Source organism: Cervus elaphus, chromosome 1, assembly GCF_910594005.1.
Source record: "Cervus elaphus chromosome 1, mCerEla1.1, whole genome shotgun sequence".
NCBI classification, from domain to species: domain Eukaryota; kingdom Metazoa; phylum Chordata; class Mammalia; order Artiodactyla; family Cervidae; genus Cervus; species Cervus elaphus.
Genome location: NC_057815.1, coordinates 84005595 through 84019516, shown reverse-complemented (window position 1 = coordinate 84019516; position 13922 = coordinate 84005595). Strand labels below are relative to the sequence as shown.

The 13922-nt window shown below is 34.7% G+C and overlaps 1 protein-coding gene across 2 annotated transcripts in view; it reads left to right on the top strand.

Moving 5' to 3' along the window:
* LRRC4C (leucine rich repeat containing 4C) overlaps nt 1-13922 on the top strand; it is a 1337050-nt gene that overhangs the window by 600263 nt on the left and 722865 nt on the right. The window lies entirely within an intron of this gene.

Here is a 13922-nt window from a genome sequence, read left to right as displayed (position 1 = left end):
CACCCCCAGAGCTATTAATGTCCACTGGAAAGCAGAGGGACCTTTTATTTTTGCAACTTTTTCTCAGGACTGTGGAAAGATCCCTAGCAAGTAACACTGCTTGCCCTCAGGCTCTTCTATCATGGGGGATTCTCCAGGCAAGAATACTGGAGTGGGTTGCCATGCCCTCCTTCAGGGGGTCTTCCCAAACCAGGGATGGAAGCCAGGTCTCCCATATTGCAGACAGAACCTTTACCACCTGAGCCACGGGAGAAGCCCAAAAATACTGGAGTGGGTAGCGTATCCTTTCTCCAGAGGATCTTCCCAACCCAGGAATCAAACCTGGGTCTCTCGCACTGCATGCAGACTCTTTACCAGCTGAGCTACCAGGGAAGCCCATTGAGTGTAGTACTTGGCAAACAACTCTTATGGAGTGAATGGTTTAAGAATCTGCATAGACTTGTTTTGAAAAGTTGTTTGGAGCCATCTCAATGTCAAAAAATAGACTACTTAGGTTTACTACTTAAATTTATTGGAGGTAGAGAACAGAAAAAGCTACCTGCCCTTCAATTGACTAGGATGATTGCAATTTATCCCAGAGAGAATCTAAATTCTAGACATTTATTAAATAGCTTGGGTGTTCTGAAAATTGTTGATAATAATGATGCTTACTTATGGTCAGGTGAAGATAGGCTGTTATTAGGGAATGTCAACCAATTGGGAGACCAATAGTATACGAAACAGATGAATAAGTCCAGCGAAAGGGATCTTAGGATCCCCTGGGATGGAGGGAAGGCAGAAGGGGACAGGGAGGGAGAGCCCCAGTCAATTATCTGGATGTAGGGTTACTGAGATCAGAGGCTAGGAAAAAGTCTAGACACCCAAGGTAAAAAAGCAGAATAAAGTGGGCCAGGAAGGTTGATTGGCTACTTTAATAGGGGTAAATAGTAGTGGTCATTCAATGTGGTTACTGCACAATGTGGATATTTAGGGTCAGTTTGACCCAGGCAAGTAGTTCTAGAACAATTAGAATCACCTGGAGGGCATGTTAAACCTGGTTTCTGGGCCCCACTCATTGAGTTGCAGATTCAATAGATCTGAATGGAGTTCAAGAAGGTGTTGGTGGATTGGGGTGGGAGTTTGAAGGGTTGGGGGGCTGGTTAAACAAGTTGCTGGGTGACTCCAAGGTCTCTGAGAGCCACTGACTGTTTTACCAATAGGTCAGTCTGTAGCGTAACACAATCAATTTGTTTTTATTCCATACAAATCAGCCAGGCAAGAGTTGAAGATTGTTGGTATTTTATTGCTATCTAAAAGACATTCTGCAGAATTAGAATATTAAGGACAGTTGCTGAGACAGGAGAACATCCATAACAGGATGAAGGACACCTAAGATGCATGGAGTTGAGCTAATTGGACAGAGTTGTAGTATTCACAGATCGGCATTAGAATCTGGCACCTGAGTTCCGACTTTTGATTTGCAGTGTTCCCAACAGCAAACAGTAGTGTTGCAGTAATGGGGACTGCTTCCAAGGCTCGATCGTGAGATTTAACACTCAGAAATGAATGGTGAGGAGACACAGCTACTGACAAAGCAAAAGAGTTTATTGGGAAGGGGCCCCCAGGTGCAGGGTAAAGAAATCCAGGAGAACTGCTCTGCCATGTGACTTTCAATCTTGGGTTTTCTGGTGATGGGATTAGTGTCTCAGGTTGTCTCTGGCCAATCATTCTGACTCAGGATTCCTCTAAGAGAAAACTTGCATTTAGAGAATTTTATTATCCCCAGTGTTTTATTCCCTATCAGACTGTATTCATCTACTTTCTTCTTGGGCTGCCGTGACAAAGTACCATAAACTCATTTGCCTAAATAAAATAAATGCATTTCAGGAGGCTGACAGTCCAAGACCAAAATGTTGGGAAGGAAGGTTTCATTTGAGGTCTCTTCTCTCGACCTGTGGGCAGCTATCATCTGGCTGTGTGCTCACATGATCTTTTCTTTGATGCAAGTGGGGAAAGAGAAGAAGAGATATAATGTCCTCTGGTCCTCTGGTGGGATGAAAGTGAAAGTCACTCAGTCGTGTCCGACTCTTTCTCCAGACCAGAATACTGGAGTGGGTAGCCTATTCCTTCTCCAGCAGATCTTCCTGACCCAGGAATTGAACTGGGGTCTCCTGCATTGCAGGTGGATTCTTTCCCAACTGAGTTATCAGGGAAGCCCCTATAATGATATTAATTCTGTCAAATCAGGTTCGCACATTTATGCCTTCATTTAACCTTAACAGATTCCTTAGAGGCCCCATCTCCACATGTAAGCACATAGGGGTTAGGAATTAGTATATTAATTTGGGGGGATCTAGATGTCAGTCCATGACACAAACCATAGATGGACAAAAAATTTTATTACACAAAAATTAGAAATGAGGCTAAAAATTATGTAAACTGTGCATAAATCCTGATTTTTAGCAATGAGGTATACTGGTTTTGTCTTGGAGATTAGGAAAATTACTCTCTTTCCCTTAAATCAGCCAAACTCATTTCAAAATTTTACTAAATAATATGTAAGAATTTAGTAATTATATGTAACTCTAAAGAGTGATATAAATACAATGGATATTTATTTCAAAACCATGTTAATTGTTTATCTTGTTATATTTTTTAAGTTCCAATGACTCCCATACATAACCATTGTAAACAAACAAAAGTCTGTTCTGTGAAGATGGTAATGTTTTTGTGGCCTTTTCCTATCCTTTGATAATAAGACTGGAATTTGATTGACAAATGGTAGATAAAGAGAAGAGATGAACAAGTCCATTTGATTCCCAAAGTATGAATATAAAAAGTCACTGATATTAAGAAGTCTCAGCAAGATATATTTTCTGATTTTTTCTTTTCCTTCACTGCTCTTTAGTTATAAACCTTTGACTTGAAAGTGAGTTATTTTATAAAACTTTCTAATTTTTTCTTAAAAGTCAAACAGTACAAAAGGATGGGAATTTGATCTGACTAAAAAGAGAAATAGCAACCAATCAAAATTTATTTACCAGTTCAAGGAAATCAGAAGCAGTGATATATCACCAGATGGTAAATGAATCAGTGTTACCTCTAATGGTGTTTATTATTTTCAACTCAATGTTATTTGCAATTTTTATGTTATTTGGATTTCCAACTTTTTCATTTATTGCAAAAATTCATTAGGCACAACTCTAAAATCTGCTTTTTATATTCTAGTCCTTTCAATGCAGATTTATAAGAGTGCTGAAAAATCAGTTTTGTAGTTAAAGGAGCGAGTGTGGGAGTAGATTATACAATCAAATGCCTGGTAGTAAAATAAAGAAATAGAAGTAACCTTGGTAGAATGAAGGCTTGTGGTTTGGGAGAATATGCTGAGTAATAAATGAAAACACAATATCTTTTTACATCTATCTTTTGATATATGTTTAATTTTGTTTTGCTCTAAAAAGAGTTTGCTGTCCTAATGCTATTGTATTGATTACAGCCACTGTAATATCACCCCTAGGGTTTTATCATGAAATCTTATATACCCTTTATTCACATTAAATGTTGATAGAGGCAATACAGACACATATATCTCAGGTTTTTGATGCTCTTTGGAAATTTAATTTAGTTTCTGTATAAAGTTGTTTTCATATCCCCCCAAAGTCAATTACTTTTTATTCTCATTTTATGCCTATTACAGAAAAAAGTCATAGTAGTTTTTGTGGATACCAATGACTTACATGATATAATAGGTTTAAAACTTTTGTATCACTTGTTAGCTATTTTCAGCTTAAATATTAACTCATTTTGAATATTTCAAAAATTGATGTGGAATTTTAATATTTCATAATGGCTCTCAATATGCTTTGAAATTAGAAATGACAAAGCTTGCTGATGAACTTGACATGGAATGCAATATAAAGAGAAGAAAAGTCTTTGTGATTGTTGTTTGTTGTTTTGCTTAAGCTCCTTGAGAGAATATAATCACCACTTACTGAAATGGGAACTGTCAGTTTAAGAGAGAGAAAAATGAATCATAGTATATTTGCTTTATGATATATAGGATATTTCTTTATTCTATAAAATGTGTCAGAACTAGTCTTAATTTGTTTTTTCTAGAGATTCCAAACTTTTTGATTCTGGACTGAAATTATTTTTAAGATGGTTACAGCATAGATCCCATCAACAAGATTTCTTCCTATTCATCTATGGCATCTATCCATACTTCCCTTATCCCACTAGATAAAGTAGTAACCCTGTAAGTCACTGGTTTAGCCTTTACTAATTTCGGAGATCAGTTAACAAGTATGCTTTTCATCCAAACAACTAATAACCATAAGAGTATCAATGATAATGAATATCCTTCTTGGGAAATTCAATTCCTTTCTGTCTCCCTACCAGTTTTCTTCATCTTGACTGATACCATGACTTAACTCTAGGCTGAGAGAATTTTGAAATGGCTGATGAATGATTATAGAAAATAATATCTTATATCTGGAAGTTGAGCATACCATACAGAAACTTTTCTAGAAAATATATGAAAAAAATTTAGAGGCAATGTTGCATTTGTATATTTGAGAGGGAAAATAGATGCTGCAAAACACTACATGTTAATATAGCAAAGTTAATGGTCTTTCCTACCCATTTGCTGTCTTCTGGGAATAAATTTTTGGGGAAATACTGAAGTCAGCTGTTATAAATGCATCTCCATTCCTATTTCTTTCCTTAAAATCCTGAAGATAGACAGAATTTTCTTCTGATTTTTGTGTGGGAATGAATAACTGATTGGATTAATGGAGAGACATTCTTTTGTAATAAGCATGATAAAAGGTTTATATATAGGAATAACTTCTGGGAGTTTTCACAAACATTCCATTTTTACTATATTTCTAAAGTCAAGCAATTAAGATGAGAAGTTCTAAAGCCAAACCAAAGAATCTAAGTGTTTAGGTCAGTTACTGCTACTCATATATCTCCAATTGTATGTTTATCTTATAAAAACAAACTTCTTGCACAAATAAGCAGATTTTGTGTGTTCCAAGTCTAGAAAGAGGAATTCATGTTCATTGCCAATCTATATTACATAAAAGAAAAAAATTGGTGCACTGAGAAATGTTTGATTTAGCAGAGTCCAGGTGGTAACTACCTGTTGGATGAATGAATAGGTCATGTAAAATTTTGAATATACATTTCTCATGAAGTGACTGGCCAGATCCCAGAGGGAGATATTGTGAGAGACAAAACATTTTCATCAGGGTTGAAAATATTGAGAATTAAAAATGCCAAGTAAATTTTCAACAGTTGTTTCAATTAGCCAAAGCCATCTGAAATCCTTTTTGAAAACAAGAAAATAAAAACATGTGGAAATAATCTCTCTTATTCAATTTTTGATCTCTAGAACTGCTACTCATTGAGAATGATTTGAATGTCAACAGGAGTTAGAGTTTCTAGTTCACTTGGAGCCATCAGAAAAATGACATAGAAATAGCGGTGAGGATATCTACTTCTATGGTATCCTTCCTACAATAAATCCTAAGAACAGCCAATAATTGAAGTTACTTTGGCACTAGTAGATGCATTGAGTAAAATGTATTGTTTTCAATAATACTGTTTTTGTTTACCAGTTTAAAATATATTCCTTCCAAAAAATCAAATGAACAGCTTTGTACATGAGTTTAATATGTTTAATACTCATTGGTCATTAGTTGTTTTTATTCAGCCACTAAGTCACATCTGAATCTTTATGATTTCATGGACTACAGCATGCCAGACTCCTCTGACCTTCACTATCTCCCAAGTTTGCCCATTAGTAGTTAAAATATTTAACACTCATTGGGCAGTTTTGATCATCTCCATAATATGCCAGTTTGTTTGTTTATCAAATAGGTAAACATATTTCTTCAGCTTTGGTTTTTATCCTTCCCATAACATTCAACATGAAAATAACTGTATCTATGGAAGGAGCAGTTCCAGCATGATTTATACTACATACAAAATATAATTAATAGTCACAAATAAGCATTATAGAATTTCATAAACATCATAAAGTAGGTTCTTTTTTATTTAATGCAGTAGAAATTGATTTTGTATAAATATGGGGTCAAAAATTTGGACCTGAAGTAAGTCTTTGAAATGACTGCTACAGAGGTTATTAAACTTCAAGTCACATCTGCCTTACATAGGTGAGTAGGCATCAAAAGAGAAGATTGTGAATTCTTGAGTGCACAAGTGAGTCATATCAATTAAATACAACAAATTGTACAATGACTGTTGAATCAACTCCTTCTTTTAAAATTTTAAGAAATGGAAATTGGGAAAACCAAGGGACTTGTTTTAGGTCACACAGCTAGTGAGATGTCAGAATATGAAACCATGGTTGTCTTGTGATGATGACAAACTGGGTGGAGCTATAGAGATGAAGATTACATGGGGATAAAGATGATGTTGCAAGTGAGATAGTAATGATGATAGTAGTAATTAAGAATAATAATAGAACCAACAGCCATATATGGCACTCTTTCAGTAGTTTATCTTATTTAATCCTTATAACCACTCTATAAGGTAGCTAGTATTCTACTTACTTTATAAAGAGGGAAGTATAAAAAACAAGTCCCCTAGGCCATGTAGATAGTAAACATTGGTGCTGAGAGTCAAATCTGGGTCTGAATCCATAGTCAATGCATTTTTTAGAATTTTTTAGTATTCTTTTAACAACTGTTAAGACACATTCCTATCCTACATGAGGATTCTGTCATAAAATAAAGTTTTCTATTACTTTGAAAAAGATTTCTGTCTTTTAAGGAAATGTTGAACTACAGAAGAGAACATGAAGAACATTTAAGACTCAGTACACCCCACTCCCACCCGACCCCACCCCCCCAGTCAAATAATGCAGAGCTAGTTCTAGAACTTTCTTACTATATATACTTTACTATTGACATATTAATATAATTTCAGAGCATATGATCTACCTAAAACCTCTATATGAGCACCTAACCTGCTCCCATATAACAAGTCAGGCCTTACGGCAAATATAATCTATACTATGAAAACAGGCCACCTGGTCTTTCCTATCAAGCTTTGCCTTAACATGAGGCATGAGACTGTGACTTTTTTCCTCAGTAAAGAAACTCTGATGGCCTGGTTTCAGGAGACCTGCATTTGAGAGAAGATTCATCAAGCTGAGAGTTTAAATGTGTGCCTCTGAAACCAGAACTCTGTGTAATCATGAAAGAAAGTCATATGATTCTGAGGTCACTAAGTGTGCTATTTTTGTGGAACAAGTGGTTCCTTTTCAGATGGTTTCAATTTTTCCTTTTGAAACTACAATGACTGGAAGATTAAGTTGTAGAGACATGCTTACCAATGTTGCAAATGAAGTGCTATGAATATGAAATGTTAGATGACAAATTTAAAATCCAAAAATATCTTCACCAAAGGGAGCAATGGACTGAATCTAACAAGATGAAACGTAATAAGAATATACTCTGGCAAATTTAATTGCCATTACATTTTTACTGCTTATTGCTGCTATAAGGGAAAGCTATTGACAATTTTATGATTTAATCTGGCCAACATACTAATATTTCTCTTAATTCTAAATTTATAGTAAATCATTTGATATTTTTTAAATATAAAATCATATAACCTTCAAATCCTAATTTTTCATGCCTGTGTTTATCTTTTGCACTTTTGGATGTTTATAATTTTCATTTATGTTTCATATTTTATTTTGTATTGTCTGGAAGGGTCTTCTAGGTCAATGATAAAGTATAGTGATACTACAAGGAGAATCTGGCTTGTTTTCTAATACATAGATTTATAAAATCAAGTGTTCTTTGTCCTTTGTTAATTTCCTCCCTTTGTAAGGGTTGTGTATGGCATTAAAACCAACAATGTATGTTCAGATAAATGGTGTAGAGTTGCATCAGCCAAAGGAGTATAGACTACAGTATAGACCATCTGTAAACTTAACATCAATTCCTAAAAACATAAGTATAGAAATTGAGTGCAAATGTTTAGAATTTTAAAGCAATTTGATAGAAGAGTTTTATGTCCTTTTACTCTAATAATAAAATATGTGGTCTTGCACTTTGGAATTTTTGCTTTCTTTGGTTTATTCTTTAAGTAATTCATTTTTATATTTCATAAGATCATCCATCGGCAAAAATGGGGAAAAATTGATTGATATGTCTACTTAAATTTTTTTTTTTCTTTTCAGTTTTAAAAGGTGAGACTTATGTTTTATTTAGTAGGAATTTTTAAGACTTCAATCCTGGGAGACAGCATTCCAAGTAACCCTGAGAGAACTGCTCTGAGGAGTCAAAGGGAAGAGTCAGGTTATATAGAAGTTTTCCAATAAAGGGCAGGTAGCCTGAACATGAAAAGATTATTGTTAATTACAGAAAGCTAGATATCTTAAGAAATGTAGCACTTTTCTATGTATGGGAAGATGCAAGAGTGTGGGCTTATTGATCATTATTTTCATATGCATCTCAAATATCTGGGGCCAGTATCCTGTGTTTTTCACATCCTGGAGCTCACTTGGAGCTCGCCATAGGGAGTGGCTGCAGTCCTGATGGCTGTTAGTTTGCAGGTATTCTTCTCTTTCCTGAGTACCCTTAGGACTCGCCAGCTCACATTGGAGGACTGCCAGCATTGCTGACTGTGACTTCCCTGTTTACTGATATCACAGGAAATACTCCATTTCTCAGGTAGTTTGAGCAGTATTGTTGTAGAAGGAAAAGGAATATTGGGTTAGTGGTTGAGCTAAATGAATTCTGTATTTATATTTCCTTTCACTTCAATATTTTCAATATATGAATATTCCTCCTGAAAAAATGTTATCCAGTGCTGTATTCTGATCAGTTTTGAGATTAGAGTTAGAAAGAAAGTATATATATATATTCAAATTCCAGAATCTTAGGTTGTTGTTAACCCATTTTCTCAGATCAGCCCCCAAATCCATTACACATAAGTATTAAGAATATATGTGTTAAGATAGACACATTGAGGGATGAATTTATGGAACTGTGGCTTACTAAATATATACACTCAGTTGATTTTTATTTCCAGGAATCTTGTTAATTTGACTGATCTTTAGGAGATGTGAAGAACAGGAGTGAAGTGATAATTTCATGTAGTATTTAGCCTGTATCCATTATTGTCAAATCAGTAACAAAGAAGTATATATAACCACTTATTTCTATCCTTTGAAAGCATGGTATGTGTAATGAATGGCATTTACACATGAGACATTTGTTGATGGATGCCTACGGGTAGACCCTATAATGTAGCTAATTTCTAGGGTGCCAATTACAACTCCCCTTCTTGCTCTTTCACTCCAAGAAATATATTGGATTTTAAGAAGACATAAAATATATTACTTTTAAGATTAGTTTTAAGTGCATCATTTTCCTAGCTTTAAATCTTTGCAATTTTGTCACAGATTATTTTCCATCTCACAAATTACTCTTATGGATCAGAGTGTCACAGTCCTAAAGTTGTGGATTGCTCATTAAATAAACAGCATACACAGACACACAGATTTGGGGTCCCCATATATAACAAACAGATTTTTAATAAAAGAATATAGATAGTGATATTAGAATTTACCTAGATCAACTTCCTTTTGTGACAAATGAAAAAATCAAGTACCTACCAACAGAGATGAAATCGTTTGTATGAAGTCATTCATTCTGTAACCTATGTGAAATAGTCTGTCAATTCTCAACTTCCTAAATTCCAGCAGTCTCTGTGTCCCTCTCTCACATACACATGTACTCACTTACTTATGCACATTTTAATATTTATTTTTCAAAATTCAATATATACACACTTATTTTTCAAGTCATGTTTTAAAATGCAGGGTTAGAAATCTTGTCATTTATTTTTCTTCAAAACATTATTATTTGGAAGAAAAATAATCATTTAGAATTCTTATATTTTCAGGAACTATAAAGGCTATTTATAGTTTATAGCTTTGCTGATCAATACGGAACCTAGTACTCCCTTTTTAATTGATTAATCTATTTTAATTGGAGGATAATTACTCTACAATATTGTGATGGGTTTTGGCATACATTGACATGAATCAGTCACAGGTGCACATATATACCCCCATTCTGAACTGCCCCCACCCACATCTCTCTCCTCCCCACCCCACTCCATCCCTCTGGCATGTCCCAGAGCATCGGCTTTGAGAGCCCTGCTTCATGCATAGAACTTGCACTGGTCATCTAATTTACATATGGTAATATACATGTTTCAGTGCTATTCTCTCAAATTATTCTACCCTTGCCTTCTCCCACAGAGTCCAAAAGTCTCTTCTTTACATCTATGTCTCCTTTTGCTGCCTTACATATAGGATCATGGTTACCATCTTTCTAAATTCCATATATGTGCATTAATATATGATATTGGTGTTTCTCTAACTTATTTCACTCTGTATAATAGACTCCGGGTTCATTTATTTCAATAGAACTGACTCAAATGTGTTCCTTTTCATAGCCGAGTAATATTCCATTGTGTATATGTACCACAACTTCCTTATCCATTTGTCTGCCAATGAACATCCAGGTTGCTTCCATGTCCTAACTATTGTACAATGCTGCAATGAAAATTGGGGTATATGTGTTTCTTTCAATTCTGGTTTCCTTGGTGTGTATATCCAGTGAGATTGCTGGGTTGTATGGCAATTCTATTTCCAGTTTTTTAAGGAATCTCCACACTGTTCTCCCTAGTGGCTCTACCAGTTTGCATTCCCACCAACAGTGTAAGAGGGTTCCCTTTCCTCCACACCCTCTCCAGCCAAAAGGTTTCTAGGTTTTTTGATGGCAGCCATTCTGACTGGCGTGAGATGAGACCTCATTGTGGTTCTGATTTGCATTACTCTAATAATGAGTGCTATTGAGCATCTTTTCATGTGTTTATTAACCATCTATATGTCTTCTTTGGAGAAGTTTCTGTTTAGTAATTTTGCCCATTTTTGACTGGGTTGTTCATTTTTCTGGTATTGAGCTGCATGAGCTGGGAAGTTATTACTCCTGATTTGCCATTGAATGCCTGAAATAAGGCTGGCTGATTTGGGATGTGTTTCAAGAATGAAACATGTTTCAGAGATGAAAGTTCTAATATTAAAAAATAAGTTAAAATATTTCATTGTTTTTTTATATTTGGTTTTCATGTTGATAATACTTTGGATATATTTGTCTAAATAATATATCTTATTAGAATTAGTTTCACCTTTTTTTTTAATTTAATGTTAGTTGTTGTTGTTGTTCAGACACCAAGTCAAGTCCAGCTCTTTGCAACTTTATGGACTGCAGCACACCAGGCTTGCCTGTCCTTCACTATCTCCCAGAGTTTGTTCAAAGTCAGTCCATCGAGTTGGTGATACTAAGGATCTCCTTCTCTAAGGATCTCTCCTTGGTTTGCTTTCAATCTTTCCCAGAATCATGGTCTTTTCTAGTGAGTTGGCTCTTTGCATCAGGTGACCAAAGTATTAGAACTTCAGCATCAATCCTTTCAATGAATATTCAATGTTACTGCTAAACATTTAAAAATTGCATGCATGTTTCCCATTACATTAATATTCTCATCGAAGAAAATTGGTTTAGAATTTATTCCTCTTCTCTCTATCTGTAAATCATGCACAATCTGCTAATAATGCCCAGAGAAGAGTTTATCTGAGAAGACAAAATTAAATCATAGATAAGTTCTAAGTCTGAGATTGGAAAATTTTCTTCTAAGTGAATTTTTTTCACTCATTTCACAAATATTTCTCGGGCACTTTCTATATATCACTTCCTGTTTTAGTCATTGGGGTTAAACATGTTAATAAAATGCACAAAAAATCTTCCTCTCTTAGAACTTACATTCTACTGGGGAAAATTTTCAATAAGCAAATGAATAAGTAAATATAAACTAAACAAAATAATGATAAGCACATAGTGAATGCTCAAGCCCAGATTCACTATGCCTTTCTAAATAACCACACCCATGAAGTGAGTTTTGTTTTTTTATTTTTTTTTATAAAGTGAGTTTTAAACAGTTTTAATGAAAGTAAAGAGGCCAGTAGAATGTTAATGATTCATGTTATATGTTAACATTTTGCAAGGGTGATAAATATGTCAAAACCTTGGGAATCCTTCACATGCTCATGTGGTTGGTAGTTGCATTTAAATCCAATCTAAGTTTCTGTTTTATATTTTTAATAGTAGGGGTAAAGTTTTATGACATTTTTATAAGCAATAAACATAAAAAATTTGCTTTCAATATGTTGTGCCAAAACTGAAAAGTAACTGATAGGGCAAGGGAAGAACCAGATTCCAACCTTCATTTTTACAACCTTGACTTTTGACTTATGAGAGTTAATGGAAATGGTAGTATGTATCCTCAAGGGTCTCCCAACTCCACTGAATATTTTGATATCCCAGTTATGAGATTTATTTAATTATTTTTAGTTATGGGATATCTTGATAGAACATAAAGGTTCTATGTTCTTTTGACTTGTGATAGTAACTATTATATCTCCAGTGCTAGAACAGAGTCTGACACACCAATAAGTGTTTATAAATGTCAAAAGCAAGTATACTGTATCAATTCTACCTGATTAAACTGTTATTATTGATATTTTAAATGTATATCTTGATCATTTAAAATCTACACATATATTTTATGACTATATATTTTTGTTGTAATTATATAATTTTAATATTTAAAATATATAAATTTAACATTTAATTATTTTAATGACAAAGAACTGCTTCAGCCTATGTAACCTGTAGGTAAAAGGACAGCAATAGACCTGTACCAGATATGTCTGCTTGGAGACCTCAGGGTGGGTCTATTTCAAAACTTCATCTAATTCTTACCTGATTATTAAGAGAATGACTCTTACTACAGATATTTGAATCCTTTCTCTTCTATCAGAAAATTATGAAATTCAATTTTACCTTTTATGTATTACCAGAAAGCAAAAGTAACATTATAAATTTTCATCTTATGCTTAGAAATTATTACTTAGAATCCAACAAATAGTCTCTTTGAATAAGATAAAGTTTCAGACACAAGCTTGTGGAGTCATGCCTTTCTCCTGCATTTCTGTCACTGCTTCCTATTGCTAAGGATGTGATATCTGCCCTCTGGAGAACTGCCAGAAAAGAGAATTAAGTTTGAGGCTCTGCTAATAGAGTGACATGAAGATACTGTTTGTGGTAGTATTGGTGATTCCAACACATTTCTTTTAGTAGCTCACATGAAACTTCGTAATGCACATCTCAACAGCCATTTTGCTGCAGCAGAGGAATTGACTTCAACCATGATAATTTCATCTTTTTGCTGTAGATTGGCTCAAAGGGTGGGAGTATTAGCAAAAGAAATGCTTTGTTCTCGGGAGCCATGGGGAATTAGTCATGCAACTAAGGGAAAAGTGTAAGTCAAATTGTTATTAGTGGCCAGTCTACAAAACAAGGCATAGACCGGCTGACTTACACAACAAAACTTGCTGTCTCAGTTCTGGAGGCTGGAAGTCCAAAAGCAAGGTGCCAACATGGCTGATTTCTGGTGAGAACTCTCTTCCTGGCTTGCAGATAGCCACAATCTATTTGTGCCCTTGCATGACTGGAGAGAGTGAGCTCTGGTGTCTCTCTTCTTTTCTCATGAGATACTTAAAAAATAAAATAAAAATATGTTAAGTCCTTATCAGTTATCTCTTTTAAATATAGTAGTGTGTACATGTCAATCCCAAACTCCCAATTTATTCCTCCCCACCTCACCACCCTTCCCCAGCGGTAACCACAAGTTCATATTCTAAGTCTCTGAGTTTTGTCCATAAGTTCATTTGTATCATTTGTTTTTAGATTCCACATACAAGCAATATCACATGATATTTGTCTTTTTCTGTCAGATTTACTCCACTTTGTATGATAATCTCCAGGTTCATT